We start from the raw sequence: 18058 nt of genomic DNA on the forward strand, positions 1-18058 counted from the left end.
GTGTTCTGTCCTGCCTACGCTCTTGTCACATACTGGTTGGCAGCGGTGGGATCAGAACACTGTAGGGGATGATGGACAACAATAGCCAACTGACTCTGGACCCAGTCCGGCCCAGTGAGTACAGGAACTGGACTGTGGCGAGTTTCCAGGAGAAGGCCCGGGAACTGGGCCTCTCCAGAAAGGGCCTATCTTAAGGAGGAGCAGGTCACCGCCATTGAGGAGGCCGCCCCCCGAGGGGCTGAAAATGGGGAGGCCCACCAACCAGAGATGGCCCACACATACAATGACCGAAGCCCCAGGAGCCGTTGGGTCACTTGGTACAAGCAGGAGATGGCCATCCTCGGTCCCGAAACCACCTTGGATGACAAACGGGCGGCTATCCAGAGAGCTCATGAGAGGGAAACCCTGAGGGATCTTAGGGGATGAGGCGCCCTCCCCAGCACACAAGCTCTTATGCCTGACCTACCAAGGGTGACCCGTAAGGACTTCAAGCCATTTTGTGAAGTTGCAGGGGATGTGGATGGATTTTTCAAAGATTTTGAACATTTGTGCCAATTGCTGGATGTGCCTTGTGTGGACTGGGTGCACCACCTGGTAGGCCTGCTAGAAGGGGGCGCTGCTGTGGCATACCCAACAATGGACTCACAATGGAATCGAGACTATGACAGGGTCAAACAGACTGTGCTTCAGTACTATGCTGTGACCCGGGAAACCTACAGGATTCATTTTTGAGATTTGTGCTGCAACTCGGAGACCTCCTTCAAGATGTATGCTCACAAAATGTCACAGGCCTGTCGTCGCTGGATAGAGGGCGAACAAGCCCTCTCAGTTGAGTGTATTATCCAGACTTTCCTGAAGGAACAATTTTATGACAAGTGCCCCTCTGAGGTCAGGGATTGGGTGAAGGAGCGAAGTCCAGCCACCCTAGAGAAGGCTGCTGCGCTAGCTGACGAAGTGCTCACAATTAAACCACAATGGAAAAAACTGGTGATGGAACCCGCAGGGACCCTGGGTGTTGCCTGTCCCCTGAAAAGCCATGCCACCCCCTTCCCTTATCTAAGTTCTACAGTCATGCCACCCAGGATCACTATGGAACGCTGGTGCTATGAATGTGGACGACCCGGGCATCTTAAGGCTAGATGCTCAAAGAACATCCACACCCCCCGCCATGATCACGATGTGCAGCTGGTGCCAGGAGGACGGAGCCTCTCCCCTTTCCCAAGTGAATGGATGCCTCCAACAGAAACCGACACTCCTCAAGGAGTCTATGGAGTTCGACCACTTACCCCAAATTACCCTGAGAAGAGGCAGCAGTACTTGCAGGAGGTCTCCATAGATGGCAGAAGGGTTACTGGGTTCCGTGACACAGGTAAGTTCCTGACAATTGTTGATCCCTGTGTATTGCATCCTGCAGTGATCAAAAAAGACCCTGGTTTTTCTAATGAGCTAGCGGGGGGTGCCTGGAAACAAATCCTGGGGGCTATAGTTCAGCTAGATTATGGTTTTTGGGAAAAACTTCATTCGGTTGGGGTAATGCCAGGCCTACCAGCTGACATTCTGCTGGGGAATGATCTTGGAGACCTTGATTGCCAATTTCTGGAGAGTGAGACCCAGAGCCACTCTCTGGGGGTGGATCAAAAGCCTAGAACAGAATTGAGGCCAGACCCCCAGTTATTGAGGGCTTATCCTGTTAACTATGTAAGGCCGCATGTAACCCCTACCAAAAGCCCAATGTTTCGGAGAGCCTCCCCCGGTCCTCAAAACAGGTGGAGGGATACCAGAGGGGCCCACCAGCCCCAATGTCACACTTGCAAACGGAGGGGGCACACGCAGGCCAATTGTCCCAGGAGGTGTAGGAAGAACCCCATGGCTTCACTTTGGTGGAGAGATAATGTCAGTGGACCAAGCTATCCTCACTGGGATTCAAATGTTCCCGTGGGCCAGCAATCTCCCTATGCCCACATGATGCCCCGCTGGAATGAGCTTCAGTACACCCTTGGCTACCAAATAAGACCCACAGTAGGTGAGCTAACGCCCCACAAGTGCCTTCAAGGAGACCAGTTCAGGTCCCCCTTGCCGGGACTTGTAAAATAAAAGGGGGATGGGCTGTCACGGTGCACCCCACCCCCCTTTGCCTGCTGTCCTTTCTGCCCTGCCTGTAATCCACTTCCCCCTCCCTCCCCCCTTGCAGATTTCTTGCATCCTGTCACAGCCTACTTCAAAGGTGGTGTGGGTCGCACCTCTCCCAGCAATGTTGCTGGAGAGTCGCGACCCCCCTCCCACCAGAAGACCACGGCCCAGGCTGCCGGGGTGTCTCCGCGCATCCCCCCGGCAGGCGCAGCGCGGGCACAAGCCTTCCCGCGTCCTGCGCCCGCCGGAGACAAAGGCCGCACTCACATGGCCAGAGTTAGGGGGCATGCCTTGTTGCCCTGGCAATGCGACGCTGGGCCGGCTATTGCCGGGGCAACTGGGAAGAGTCCTGCTCCGGCTTTAAGGAGGCCGGAATGGGACCCAGCCCTTGTCTTCTGCTGCTGGTCCCTGGAGCTGCTGCCGGGAGGTCTGAGTTTAGGCCAGCCCCCTGCAGCCATCCCCGCTGAGCACTCTGCCTAACCCTGTGCCAGGATTACCCACTGCCGCTGCGTGCCCAGAAATACCTGCTGTGGGCCCAGAGATACTCTGCCTAACCCTGTGCCAGGATTACCCGCTGCCTCTGCGTGCCCAGAAATACTAGCTGTGGGCCCAGAGATACTCTGCCACAATACTCGCTGGGAGCCCAGGAATACCCTGCTACAATACTCGTTGTGGGCCCAGACATACCCTGTTGGATTATCTGCTGTGTGTCCAGAAATACTCTGTTGGATTGCCCGCTGTGTGTCGGGAAATACTCTGTCAGATTATCTGCTGTGTACTAAGGAGTATAGTTGCCGGCTGTGTGTGCCAGAGGTGACCCCTGTAGCAATCATGCACACAGAGATCGACGTGGACATCCATTTTTCTCCAAACCCCCTCCATTTTGTATCTCTCTCTCCCAAATCAGCTTTCCTCATCCCCCCTCCCTCTCTGTTGAGTGACATGAGGTCTGTTTGATGCAGATCACAGGCAGCAAACTCATTGGGAGGGTGTCATGGTTATAAATCTCACAACTAGCTGGTGCCCCTCTGCCTATGAGACTCTTGCTGGAGAAGGGGTCGTAACGCCATAAACCGAGCCCTCGTTGAGCTTCAAAAGACATTCCAGGGAGTCGTAAAAACAGACCTACATTTAAAAACTCACTTTTCCATATAATTTTATATCTTCAAATAGGAAATAATTACACAAACATGGAGCACATATTCTGATGGCTCACTGTAAGACAAGTCGCCTGGTATATTACACCCCCTATCTGACATACACAGGAAAGCAGAAAATGATATCTCCTTAACCATTCAAGCAGATATTTCATATCTAAACGTTCAGCAGATGATTCTGGGTATTAATCTACTCGTGGATAGAATGTTATATGTACCCAGGAAAAGTTATTGGCCATAGTATAATTTGTGAAGGCTTTGGTCAAATCCTGAGCTCACCGCCTACACAACCCCTTCCCCAAATAAGGCGATTGGTTCTCTGAGTCAGGGAGACACCCTGTCGAGTTCCTAGAAAAACTAAGCTGAGTTGAGCTAAATTGAAGAATTCTCCCTTTTTAACATCGGAACTAACGTTGGGAGATAAGGCATCCTTTTTGGCTCATGAAACCTGATCTGCTTAAACCAGGATGTTTGGCAAGTACTTTACCTCCCTAAATTCCTTTCTATTCTCTTTGCTGTGCTATTGTTCATTGTATATTTATATATATTGGCTACATCTTTTTTTGTAAATATTTTTATTGCACCCTTTTAACCTTTTAGTAATAAATCTTACTTTCTGAACATGTTGAACTGTTTCTAAAGCTCTTTAACGCAAACTAAGAATCCCTTCCTCTGAAAAGCGCTACTGTGTGTTTTAAACTTCGGTATATTCAAACATCATGGTGTTTTTGCTGATATTGCCGAGTTTCCTCTTTTTCTGTACAAAAAGGAGGTGGTGGCAGTGTGAAGGGTTAATTGCGTAATTAACCTGACCCAGTAACAATCGCTCCCAGGCTGCCGGCACACAGGTTGTGGTCCATTAGCTGGAAAATCTTTGTGCAGGGTGCAGCTGGGCGTAGCATTGTTACGCACGTGACAGCGCGGTTTTAGATTGGCTAGCCCTTTGGTCGCGAGTTTCGTGAGAAGGGCTGGGGTCTGATGCCGCAATCGTCGTCACAACCCCTGCCAGAACTGTGAGTGTCCATACCCCTACTTTTCCCTGCCTGCACTGTCCGTGAATCCCCCTACTGTTCCCTGCCTGGACTATCCGTGAACCCCCCTACATTACCCTAAATATGAAAGAAAAGTGCAGCACTAAAATCAATATATTAAAATTAGGCACATATAATGGTACATAAACAACGTTCATAAGGTGACTATAAGTGTTCGTGGAGATATTGTATTCAAAGGAGTTCTACGATTTCTCTTAACTCGGTACTGGTGCGATGAGTTGTAGAAAAAATGCGCACTCACCTGAACGCATAATATAATGCGCATAAATATATGTAAACTCCTGATGTCATCAAAGGTCATCCAAATGGGGGCAGAGATCCCTCGCCAGGTGTACAGGTCCTGGGGCTCCTGATGTGGAGCAAATAGGTGCCAGAGTCCCCTTTAAGGGATGGATGGGTGCAGCTCAACAGGTATACAGGAGGCTCCCTCTCTGGAATCTGGATGCTGGGTTGTCTGCAGGGACGATGACAATCAGGAACTATAAGAAGACGGCCAAATATTCCTCCGTGTTATTATTATTATTCCTCCAGGATCCCAGCCAAAAGCACCAAAACCTGGTTCAATGACTGTGGGATTACTGTGCTTGATTGGCCAGCAAACTTACCTGACCTGAACCCCATAGAGAATCTAAGGAGCATTGCCAAGAGATAGATGAGAGACATGAGACCGAACAATGCAGAAGAGCTGAAGGCCGCTATTGAAGCATCCTGGTCTTCCATAACACCTCAGCAGTGCCACAGACTGATAGCTTCCATGCCACGACACATTGAGGCAGTAATTACTGCAAAAGGGGCCCAAACCAAGAACTGAGTACATATGCATACTTAAACTTTTCATAGTTCCGATATTGTTCTATGTACAATCCTTGTTTTATTGATTGCATGTAATATTCTAATTTTTTGAGATAGTGGATTCGGGGTTTTCATGAGCTGTAAGCCATAATCATCACAATTATGACAAATCAGCTTTGCATGTAATGAGGCTATCTCATATATTAGTTTCACCTTTTAAGTTGCATTACTGAAATAAATGAACTTTTGCACAATATTCAAATTTTTTGATTTTCACGTGTGTGTGTAATATATACAGTTGTGTTCAAAATAATAGCAGTGTGTTGAAAAAAGTGAATAAAGCTCAAAATCCTTCTAATAGATTTTATTTCCATACACACAAATGCATTGGGAACACTACACATTCTATTCCAAATCAAAACATGAAAGAATACATATTTGTATTCTTCTTTACAAACTCAAAAATTCACTATATAAACTGAAAAATGTTTGAAGATTTTGCTTTCCTTTGATGAATCACTTAATTAACATTTAGTTGTATAACTACTGTTTCTGAGAACTGCTGTACATTTGTGTTGCATGGAGTCAACCAACTTCTGGCACCTGTGAACAGGTATTCCAGCCCAGGATGATTGGACTACATTCCACAGTTCTTCTCTATTTCTTGGTTTTGCCTCAGAAACTGCATTTTTGATGTCACCCCACAAGTTTTCTATTGGATTAAGATCCGGGGATTGGGCTGGCCACTCCATAACGTCAATCTTGTTGGTCTGGAACCAAGATGTTGCATGTTTACTGGTGTGTTTGGGGTCGTTGTCTTGTTGGAACACCCATTTCAAGGGCATTTCCTTTTCAGCATAAGGCAGCATGACCTCCTCAAGTATTCTGATGTATTCAAACTGATCCATGATCCCTGGTATGTGATAAATAGGCCAAACACCGTAGTATGAGAAACATCCCCATATCTTGATGCTTGCGCAACCATGCTTCACTGTCTTCACAGTGTACTGTGGCTTGAATTCAGTGTTTGGTGGTCATCTGACAAACTGTCTCCGGCCACTAGACCCAAAAAGAACAATCTTACTTTCATCAGTCCACAAAATGTTGCGCCATTTCTCTTTAGGCCAGTCAATGTGCTCTTTGGCAAATTGTAACCTCTTCAGCACATGTCTTATTTTCAACAGTGGGACTTTGCGGGGGCTTCTTGAAGATAGCTTGGCTTCACATAGGCGTCTTCTAATTGTAACAGTACTCACAGGTAACTTTAGACCTTCTTTGATCTTCCTGGAGCTGATTGTTGGCTGAGTCCTTCCCATTTTGGCTATTCATTTGAATGGTAGTTTTTCGCTTTCTTTCAGGTTTTGGTTGCCATTTTAAAGCATTTGCAATCATTTTAGCTGAGCAGCCTATCATTTTCTGCACTTCTTTATATGTTTTCCCCTCTCCAATCAACTTTTTAATCAAGGTACGCTGTTCTTCTGAACAATGTCTGGAACGACCCATTTTCCTCAGAATTTCAAAGAGAAATGTGCTGTGACCAGCATGTACAACATTTGCTGCCTTTCTTCCTTAAATAAGGGCAATAATTGCCACCTGTTTTTCAAAGAGTGAATGACCTCACTAATAGAACGCCATACTGCTATTATTTTGAACATGCCCTTTCAATTAGTGATTCAATTACACAGAATCAGCAGCATGCATGTCATGACTGTTGGGTCTGTTGGATTTCTATTACTCTATTACTCTACTACACCTGCTAGTAAATTATTTGCCATGTAGAAATATAATTTCTACCAAAAACAGTGATTGATCAGGTTAGTGATGTCTGACTGCTATTATTTTGAACACAACTGTGTGTGTGTGTGTGTGTATATGTATATATATATATATATATTATAGATTTTAAAATACCTTTAAAAGAAAGCTCTATTTTGTGTGAAAAAATGATAACATTTTCATTGGGTAGTGTTGCATGATGAAGCAATTGCCAGTTAAAATAGCACAGAGCTGAATAGGAAAAAATTCCCTTGTCATGAAGGGGGTAAAAGGGGGTCAAATTAAAATTACGTTCCTGTGCTCTTGTCAATATTGATGCCGTATAATTAAGCATCAGAATTTGTTCAGTTCATCTGGTGCAGTGTTGATTTCCTCCTACCGCTTGGAAAAGAAGTGTGGAGCTTCACAGAAAGATTCCCTTAAAACAAGTTGATATAGCAAAGATAAAGAGTGCTCCAGTTTGTGTTGATTGAGCGTAGCCTTACAGTCTGTATGGTCTGGAAAAAAGGTTTGTTGTTGATGCAGTCTGAAAGTAATGTTGTAACGTGAGAGTTTTCCAGCCAAGCAGTAGATGGGGAATGGCATAATGGTAATAGCACAGATAGATGGGGAAGTTTTCCAGTAGGTAGTATGTGTAATAAGAGTTCCCTCGGATCTATCACATGATAGAAAGAGATAGAGATTTATGCAAGTCTAGAGAAAATGTAAGACTGTAAAACAATGGTGTTAAGTGTTTGTGCAATTTTAGTCAGACCACACTCTTACGGTTAAAAAAAGAAGTGTTTATTCACATCATATACGTGCATGGGCCAGTCCAGGGGAGGACTGCTTGCTATTGCTACTTTACAACGGTTTTTTATACTGTGTAGGAAGCACAAATGTGGTTAACATTTTTAGCAGCTTGTCACCATATCCAATTTGGAATAAATGACCAAGTATGGCATGTCACATTATAACTAGACAATAAACAAGGTGCAGGGCAACCTTTGACATATGTTCCCAAATGGTAAGGTCATAAAACATTCTTAGCTTGCTTGTTTTAGCTGCTTAAAAAGGTTCTGATGAGTTCATGACCCAGGTTTGAACCATAATGTTTAAACCAGCAATTACAATGTAGTTATGTACAGTATTTATTTGATATCTAAGGTCTCCTTCCTTGACATAAGGGGAATGGCCTGGTGGAAAGGATACCCTTGTGCACATAAGAGGCCCATGAATGGAGTGTAGCTGACACTAAGAGCGGCAAAGATTCAGTGGATTATCTATGGTCAGGAGTCATCCACAGCGATGACGTGAAGTTCGGTGCAATTTAGTCAACTTTTTCTAGGTTGGTCCACAGTGCTATGGTACCAATCTAGCTTTCTTATTAAGGAAGAAGTATGGCGATAGAGAGGCGTGTTTGGAAGGGCAACTTCTGTTCTTGGGCAATGATAAAATGGAACTCCAGGACAGGGGCCCTGGTACCAAATAAATTCACCTATGGCCATATTGAGGTAAGAAATTCTGTGGGTGGGGGGGACACGTACAGTAATTTAGGGAGTATATCTATTTTAACTATATTTATGTGCCCAAACCATGAACAATTGGGTTTATCATAGGACAAGATACTGGTAAGAGTCATGCGTAATAGGGGATTAAAATTGATATCTGCAATGTTGGTATTTGTATGCAAGTACTTTACAGACACACACCATTTAAAAGATAAATTTGACTGTATACAAGAGACTAACCGAGAGGAAAGAGAGATATTTAAAGCATCAGTCTTGTCATAGTTATCTTTAAAGTTGCTTACACTGCCAAATGTCTCAAATTCACGCTCAGATTTGTAACATATAAGAGGAGATCAGTCGCAAAGAGAGATAATTTGTATTGTTGGGGACCTGCTGTACACATATCCCTCAATTAAGGTTCAAAGCATGACAAAACTAAACTGTTTTACAGTTTTATGATCCTAATTCCATCAGTGGGAATTGCTAATAACCTTTGTAGATAGTTATTGCTAACAGACATTGAGATAAGCAGATTGACATACTGCAGTGTTCTTTCTAGATCTCCTGCTGCAGCATTCCATTAGTTATTTACAGCTTTAGCAGCTATAGCAGAATGGTTAATAGCTGTTCCTGAGTTGAGATAGCAGTTCCTTTGAAATTCCAGAACCAGGCAGAAATGTGACTAATGCAGTCCATAGACGGGGAGAAAACCGGCCTTTTTTTTTTTTTTTTTTTAGAAAAATGAAAAATCGGTCGTTCAATCGGCCAGCGTTACCACCATTGGTAAAACAAAAGTTGTCTGATTTTCGTCCCGTCTACATCTGGCAAATATAATAACGGTGTCCCTGCAGAGAGCTCCGCTATTATATTTGACAGAAGAAATAGAATATGAATAAGAAAAAGAAGAAATAGAATATGAATAAGAAAAAGAAGAAATAGAATATGAAAAAGAAAAAGAAGAAATAGAATATGAATAAGAAGAAATAGAATATGAATAATAAGAAGGAAAAGTTGAAACATTGTATCTATTTGTATCCATTTCGGATACAGATGTTTCTATTCGGATACAAATAGATACAATGTTGCTATACTTTTAAATGTCAAATATAATATCGGACTGAAATTCTTCTTTTTTTTTTCTTCTTATTCATATTCTATTTCTTCTTTTTCTTCTTTTCCTTCTTCTTGCTGGTCACTGCTCATGCGCATTTTTTAAAATCGGTAAAAAGATCAGCCGATTTGTCCATCATTGCCGCGAAAATCGGCCAAACGACAAAATTGGCAGATTTTTTTTCTAACATGACCAACAAAAAAAAGTGTCAAAATCACGAAAAACAGCCAACCGATTACCCCACTAACGATCTGAAAATTGGCCGATTTTTTTTTTTTTTGCCCGAAAAATCGGCCGTTTTTATCCCTGTCTATGGCCTGCATAAAGCCCCATAGGTATAAGCCGAATATTGTCCGGTATCGGCCAGTTCAATAGAAACCAGCCGACATTCAGCCATTGTGTACACCCGCCTGTGTGACAAAAGCCAGCCAAACATCTGGCTTCTGTTGAATGGGCATGCTGGAAAACCAGAGTGTCCCCATCAGAAAACTATAGCTCAGTGGGGAGATCGCTGTACTAAGATTGGATAGTTAGTAGTGTAAGGGAAAATGGAGCAGCCATTTTAGATATAAATATGAAATACATTGGTATTGAATTAGATGGCCTAACAACCTATTGACCTGCTACCAGTTCCACAGCATTCTCACAACCTATTGACCTTAAGATTGTTGTCACAGATTTTGAGGACCTGTCAAACTGGATGGACATTTACATGTGGACAAATAATCGCATCTCCAGAAGTTTCTTCAAAAACACAGATGGCTCTTGATAGAAAGATCAGATATTCAGGTACCACCCACTGGAAAGCATATAAAATTGTATTAGAGGCCCTAGTTAGACAGAGCATTGCTTTTGAATCCAACACCATGTATTGTTCTGCTGTCCCTGCATGGAGGTCTAGCTACATGCTGGTATAATAAACATCTATTTTTCAATCTGGCTTCAGCAGTCAAAATGTTACTGAAACCCATGAGTTTTGGTTTTCCCCGTCAATTTGGTCCTTCGAGCCGGAAAGGGAAACTCTACAGACATCGTTTAGACACAGGACAGCACAACCTGGGAAGTCATCTCTGCTGGCAGTGGTAAGCTAACTTTCTGCTTACTATGATTTCCCCTTGTGCTGTGCCTTTTTCTGTAAAGTCGATGTTGTGGAAAAGTACCCTTTCCAAGAACCTTGACTGTTGAATTTTTTTCTTTTCTTTTTACTTTCCATACTATGTTACTTATTACTGTCCTTTTACATGAATGTGTTCTGCTGAACGATTTGCCCTATTTCAGGCGCAATGTGTGGTTAGGTAGGATCTCTGCAGTTCCTGTTACTGGGTGACTGGGCAGGTCAGGGATCGGGTCTTCTGACTCAAAATATCTTGAGGAATGACTAATAAGGTACTAAGTGTGGTGGGGCCTGGTTCATTGCCATTGGTGACAGGCTGCTTAAAAAAAACAGCACTGCTTGAAACATTAGTAGCAGTTTTGATTGATAACGCTTTCTTCTTTTTCTCTTCTGCGTGGCTCTCCATAAAGCCACACCATAAGTAGAGGAACTGTCTTTTCTATTCTACAGCAGTGTCTATAAACTGATGTGGAAGACTTTTTAGGGAAACAGAGCTGTCAGATACTATACTTTCTCTAAAATGTTCTATAATCTTCTCCTATCGAAATTTTGGTTGTACTGTATTGATCTCTTTATGCGTTGCCATGTGTTATACATATAAGTGGACTCTCTCTTTTTAGAAAGAAGTACTTTTTACATTCCTGAATTGTTTTACTCTGTATAACTGGATCCCCTCAGTCTACGTGACTGAGGTGTCCCTGTTCAATCTGTGTGAGTGATTTATGCATAGTATAGTCTGGTATATATCCTTGGCCAGGATTGGGGGCAAGATATATAGTTCCTGCTATTATCTAGGTACAGTCAGGTCCATAAATATTGGGAAATTGACACAATTAAAATACAAACTAAAATTTTTGGCTTTATACACCACCACAATGGATTTGAAGTGAAACGAACAAGATGTTCTTTAACTGCAGGACTGTCAGCTTTAATTTGAGAGTATTTACTTCCAAATCAAGTGAACGGTGTAGGAATTACAACAGTTTGCATATGATCCTCCCACTTGTTAAGGGACCAAAAGTAATGGGACAATTGGCTTCTCAGCTGTTCCATGGCCAGGTGTATGTTATTCCCTCATTATCCCAATTACAATGAGCAGATAAAAGGTCCAGAGTTCATTTCAAGTGTGCTATTTGCATTTGGAATCAGTTGCTGTCAACTCTCAAGATGAGATCCAAAGAGCTGTCACTATCAGTGAAGCAAGCCATCATTAGGCTGAAAAAACAAAACAAACCCATCAGAGAAATAGCAAAAACATTAGACGTGGCCAAAACAACTGTTTGGAACATTCTTAAAAAGAAGGAACGCATCGGTGAGCTCAGCAACACCAAAAGACCCGGAAGACCACGGAAAACAACTGTGGTGGATGACCGAAGAATTCTTTCCCTGGTGAAGAAAACACCCTTCACAACAGTTAGCCAGATCAAGAACACTCTCCAGGAGGTAGGTGTATGTGTGTCAAAGTCAACAATCAAGAGAAGACTTCACCAGAGTGAATACAGAGGGTTCACCACAAGATGGAAACCATTGGTGAGCCTCAAAAACAGGAAGGCCAGATTAGAGTTTGCCAAACGACATCTAAAAAAGCCTTCACAGTTCTGGAACAACATCCTATGGACAGATGAGACCAAGATCAACTTGTACCAGAGTGATGGGAAGAGAAGAGTATGGAGAAGGAAAGGAACTGCTCATGATCCAAAGCATACCACCTCATCAGTGAAGCATGGTGGTGGTAGTGTCATGGCGTGGGCATGTATGACTGCCAATGGAACTGGTTCTCTTGTATTTATTGATGATGTGACTGCTGACAAAAGCAGCAGGATGAATTCTGAAGTGTTTCTGGCAATATTATCTGCTCATATTCAGCCAAATGCTTCAGAACTCATTGGACGCCGCTTCACAGTGCAGATGGACAATGACCCAAAGCATACTGCAAAAGCAACCAAAGAGTTTTTTTAAGGGAAAGAAGTGGAATGTTCTGCAATGGCCAAGTCAATCACCTGACCTGAATCCGAATGAGCATGCATTTCACTTGCTGAAGACAAAACTGAAGGGAAAATGCCCCAAGAACAAGTAGGAACTGAAGACAGTTCCAGTAGAGGCCTGGCAGAGCAGCTCCAGGGATGAAACCCAGTGTCTGGTGATGTCTATGCGTTCCAGACTACAGGTTGTAATTGACTTCAAAGGATTTGCAACCAAGTATTAAGTGAAAGTTTGATCTATGATTATTATTCTGTCCCATTACTTTTGGTCCCTTAACAAGTGGGAGGCACATATGCAAACTGTTGTAATTCCTACACCGTTCACCTGATTTGGATGTAAATACCCTCAAATTAAAGCTCAAATTTCAAATCCATTGTGGTGGTGTATAGAGCCCAAAATGTTAGAATTGTGTCGATGTCCCAATGTTAATGGACCTGACTGTATATCGTATCTTTGCATATGATCGTGGGGGCTTAGTAATAGATGAATTCTGACATTATCTAGGTATATCGTTAGAGATGAGCGAATCGAACTTGGCGAAGTGGAATTCGTTTCGAATATTAGGAAAAATTTGATTCGCGCCGAATCCAAAAATTAGCAAACTTCGGGTGCACGAATCGAATTTTCCCCGATCGGCCGATTTTCATCCCTTCTACAGCCGGCAAAAAGTGTCCCTGCAGAGAGCTCCGCTATTTCTGACAGTTCTCTGACAGTTCCTTCACATTTACAGCAGTTGAAACATTGTATCTATTTGTTTCCATTTAGGATACAGATGTTTTTATTCGGAAACAAATAGATACAATGTTTCAACCGCTGTAAATGTGAAGGAACTGTCAGAGAACTGTCAGAAATAGCGGAGCTCTCTGCAGATACACTTTTTGCTGGAATGGAATTCTTCTTATTTTCATCCTACTTCTTCTTCTTCTTCATCCTCTTCTTCTTCTTCTTCATCCTCATCCTCTTCTTCTTCTTCTTCATCCTCATCCTCTTCCTCTTCTTCTTCTTCATCCTCTTATTCATCCTCATTCTCTTCTTCTTCATCCTCTTCTTCATCCTCATCCTCTTCTTCTTCATCATCCTCATCCTCCTCTTCTTCTTCATCCTCATCCTCCTCTTCTTCTTCATCCTCATCCTCTTCTTCTTCTTCTTCTTCTTCCTCACCATCATCCTCTTCTTCTTCTTCTTCATCCTCATCCTCTTCTTCATCCTCATCCTCTTCTTCTTCTTCATCCTCATCCTCTTCTTCTTCTTCTTCTTCTTCTTCATCCTCATCCTCTTCTTCTTCATCATCCTCATCCTCTTCTTCTTCATCCTCATCTTTTTCTTCTTCTTCTTCCTCACCCTCATCCTCTTCTTCTTCTCCTTCTTCTTCATCCTCATCCTCTTCTTCTTCCTTATCCTCTTCTTCTTCATCATCATCCTCATCCTCTTCTTCTTCATCCTCATCCTCTTCTTCTTCTTCATCCTCATCTTCTTCTTCTTCATCCTCTTCTTCATCCTCGTCCTCTTCTTCTTCTTCTTCCTCATCCTCATCCTCATCCTCTTCTTCTTCTTCATCCTCATCCTCTTCTTCTTCTTCTTCATCCTCATCTTCTTCTTCTTCCTCATCCTCTTCTTCTTCTTCTTCTTCTTCTCCTTCTTCTTCTTCCTCATCTTCTTCTTTTTCCTCATCCTCATCCTCTTCTTCTTCTTCATCCTCATCCTCTTCTTCTTCTTCTTCTTCTTCATCCTCATCTTCTTCTTCCTCATCCTCTTCTTCTTCTTCATCCTCATCCTCTTCTTCTTCTTCTTCTTCTTCATCCTCATCCTCTTCTTCTTCTTCATCCTCATCTTCTTCTTCTTCATCCTCATCTTCTTCTTCTTCATCCTCATCTTCTTCTTCTTCATCATCCTCATCCTCCTCTTCTTCTTCTTCTTCATCATCCTCTTCTTCTTCTTCTTCTTCATCCTCATCTTCTTCTTCTTCATCCTCATCCTCTTCTTCTTCATCATCCTCATCCCCTTCTTCTTCTTCATCCTCATCCTCTTCCTCTTCTTCATCCTCATCCTCTTCTTCTTCTTCATCCTCATCCTCTTCTTCTTCTTCATCCTCATCCTCTTCTTCTTCTTCCTCATACTCATCCTCTTCTTCTTCTTCTTCTTCTTCATCCTCATCCTCTTCTTCTTCTTCTTCCTCCTCATCTTCTTCTTCTTCTTCATCCTCATCTTCTTCTTCATCCTCATCCTCTTCTTCTTCTTCATCCTCATCCTCTTCTTCTTCAATTGAAGCTGCTTCTGCTCCGCCACTCTGCCATTGGACTCTTGATAGTCGTCTCCCCACACTGCTGCTGGGGGGACTTTTTAACATAGGCCTCTGTATGGCCTTCAATTTAAGCTGCTTACGCTTCGCCACTCTGCCATGGGCCCCTGTACCGCCTCCTCATGCTGCTGCCAGGTCCAGAGTGTGTCATGGGTCCCTGTACGGCCTCCCATTGCTGCTGTCTCCATCGCCACACTCTGCCATGTGCCACTTTCAGGTCTCCTCACACTGCTGGTGGGTTCCATTTTGTCATAGGGTGCTGTATGGCCTCCCATTGCTGCTGCCTCCACCGCCACACTGTGGCTCCACACTCTGGTTTTGGCCCCGTGACTGCCCAAATGAGTGAAGTGTGCGGTGATTCTAAGATCGACGGCACTCATCTGCATGTCATACTGACTGACAGTATTATTTCTCTTCCCCAGCAGACTCCAAGGGCATTTAAATTAAAGGTACAGTGTTCTGCACTAATATAAAGGCTCTCTGAAGCCTAAAAACCCTTTTAATAAGTTAAATTCGCAGCGAATAAATTCGCATCGAATCAAATTTATTCTGCAAATTCGGCGAATCAGCCGAATCGAATTTTTGAATAATTCGCTCATCTCTATATATCGTATCTTGCATTTGATCGTGGGGGCTTAATAATAGATTCATTCTTGAGGAAGTCTCACCACCTTGTGAGATGGGGAATTGTACCACCGTGTACATCCCAAATGGGTATCTGTGTGATCCCACCGGGAGCTCCTCCTGGATTGCCAAAGATTACATGATATATAACTTTGGAACAGGAGTGGCTGAATCCCTCAAGGAATGGAACCAAGGCACACAGGTGTTTAGTACCCCTAGAAGGGAAATTTCATCTTAAACTCTTGAAAGAATGTAAAAAAAGTACTTCCCAGATACTTTCAAAGATAAGATAATTGATCAAATGTGAGTAAACAATGTGAACAAAATTGTTGAAAAAGGAAATAAAAGAGACTTCTAGTCCTATATAAGAACATGAACCTGGTAATATTGCCAAATAACTGTAAGCACATGATAGCTTATACTACCACCCTGCCTACGTACAATGACCTAACTAGAGGCATGGGTTAGAGCCTACTGTAAGTATGAACACCAGGTAAAAAAAAAAAAGGACATTGGACATTTAAGCCACACCCATTGCCGTTATTAAAATTGATAAAAAGTCAAGTGGAATGTTAAAAGAATTAGTGACATGTAAAAAGCATTTTCACTGATCTTATTTAACCTCCCTGACGGTATTCCCGAGTGTAGCTCGGGGTAAAGTTTCAGTACCAAAAGCGGTAACCCCGAGCTACACTCGGGCTTACCATGCGGCGCTGCTCCGGCATCTGTTCTTCACTTACCTTGTCCTGCGCTCCCGCGATGTCCCTCCTGCAGTGTCCCCGGCAATGTAATCCGGCGGATGCCGGCATCTGTCATCTGGGTTCCGTCCCCTGCGAGCGTCGGGATGTACGGGGGACGGAACTGGCGGGAAATTTGAAAATGACAAAAAGTGACATTCATTAAATACACTAAAATCACATAGTATAACATTACTGTATCAAGCCATTTCACATACATTTTGTCCCTAGTGCTTTGTCCTGTGCCCTGCCTGCATTTTTACTGTTCTTATTGCCTGGAAACTGAGAAAAGTCCATGGCATCCAAAAAGTGTCCCTTTAGGTCAAAATCAGTTTTAGACCAACTAGAGAACATCGATAGTAAATCAGAACCACTTGCAGAATTGAGTGATAATAATTTGTGGGGGAAATTCGTCATTAGACACTGAAAACGATTTTGCGACTTTGCTCAGTGATGTGCAAACTTGGCGCTATATTTCAAATTTCAGTGTTTTTGGTTTGATTATTGAATTAAATTTATTATTTTATTTTTTTTTATGTTTATTTATTAAATTATAATTAATGATTTCGTGTTTCAAATTTTATCATACCCGGGATGTTTACTAGACTCTTGTTCGGATAGATTTCAGTGAGTTATTCCTAAAAATTACAGACCTACAATAAAAAAATACATATTTCCATGCAAAAAAATTTACCACTTTGAGCAGAGAAATATGGACATAATCAGACCGCTAGGGAGGTTAAAGTTTAAAAATCAGGAGTGCTGTCTCATATGTTTAAGGTGCTGACAGCCCACCGAGTGCTGACCCCCCCTTTTTCTTTAACACAGGTTAATTGCATGGTTTGTGAATGAGAACAGCCTTATGGTCATGCAAATTTACTGAGCCAAGTGAACTCTAAAAGGAAATGATCTGTGAAGAGTGAACCCTTATGTGTATTCACTATCTTGTGTTTGTTTTTTCTAGAAGATACAGTTTTGGAAGTTTCCAATGTGTTCAGAATGGTGAAGTATAACTCTTGCAGACAAATGGTAGCTTACTAAAAGGTTTACATTGAGCTGCTCATTTTTAACCATGGTAAATAATAATAATTTGTTTCCTGATGGCATAACATAAACAAAATCCACGTGGTAATAATTAATTTGACGTCAATAATTTTTGGTGTTAGAAAAGTGCACTGTTAGAACAACTAAGAGAGAAAATGTTAAAAGTATATACTGTATGTTTTGTTGTTAGATCTTTAACCATTGGTTTATTAGGAGGAAAGTGTCATGTTTGTTACTAAATGTAATTGATGCTTATTCCTCAGATTAGATCAATGCCCTGGCTTGACTTCTTTCAGGCTTTCAGAACGGAAGATCACAGCCTTCATAAAAAATCAACCAATGGAAGTATTCCAAATTGTTTTCTTCCTTGTTTTATTAGTCTGTTTTCTTATGTAAATACTTAAGTGTTTCACCCCCATTAGCTGATATTGGTGTAGTTGGTTGAGTTTGTACCTACTTCAGCAGTTCCTAGTTGCCTATTTATTGGGAATAGATCTTCTTTGTTGTGTGTTCTGATCTAACATGTATGGGCTCTGGTATTAACGAGTTCAACACTCCAAGAGAGGTCCCCAAACCAACCAGACAAAGCCAGAAATCCCCTATTACCAGTGACAATAGAACTGAGCATTTTCTATCTTATAGTTTTTAGATTATTGTGAAATGAAAGTTTGACTATTGAGTTGAATAATTGTTTCTCTATTTTAACACCTATAATATCCTAAGAAATATAATGAATGTATGTTAGTGTT

Source organism: Staurois parvus, unplaced genomic scaffold (assembly GCF_062004578.1).
Source record: "Staurois parvus isolate SC_StPar_1 unplaced genomic scaffold, SC_StPar_1.0 ptg000561l, whole genome shotgun sequence".
NCBI classification, from domain to species: domain Eukaryota; kingdom Metazoa; phylum Chordata; class Amphibia; order Anura; family Ranidae; genus Staurois; species Staurois parvus.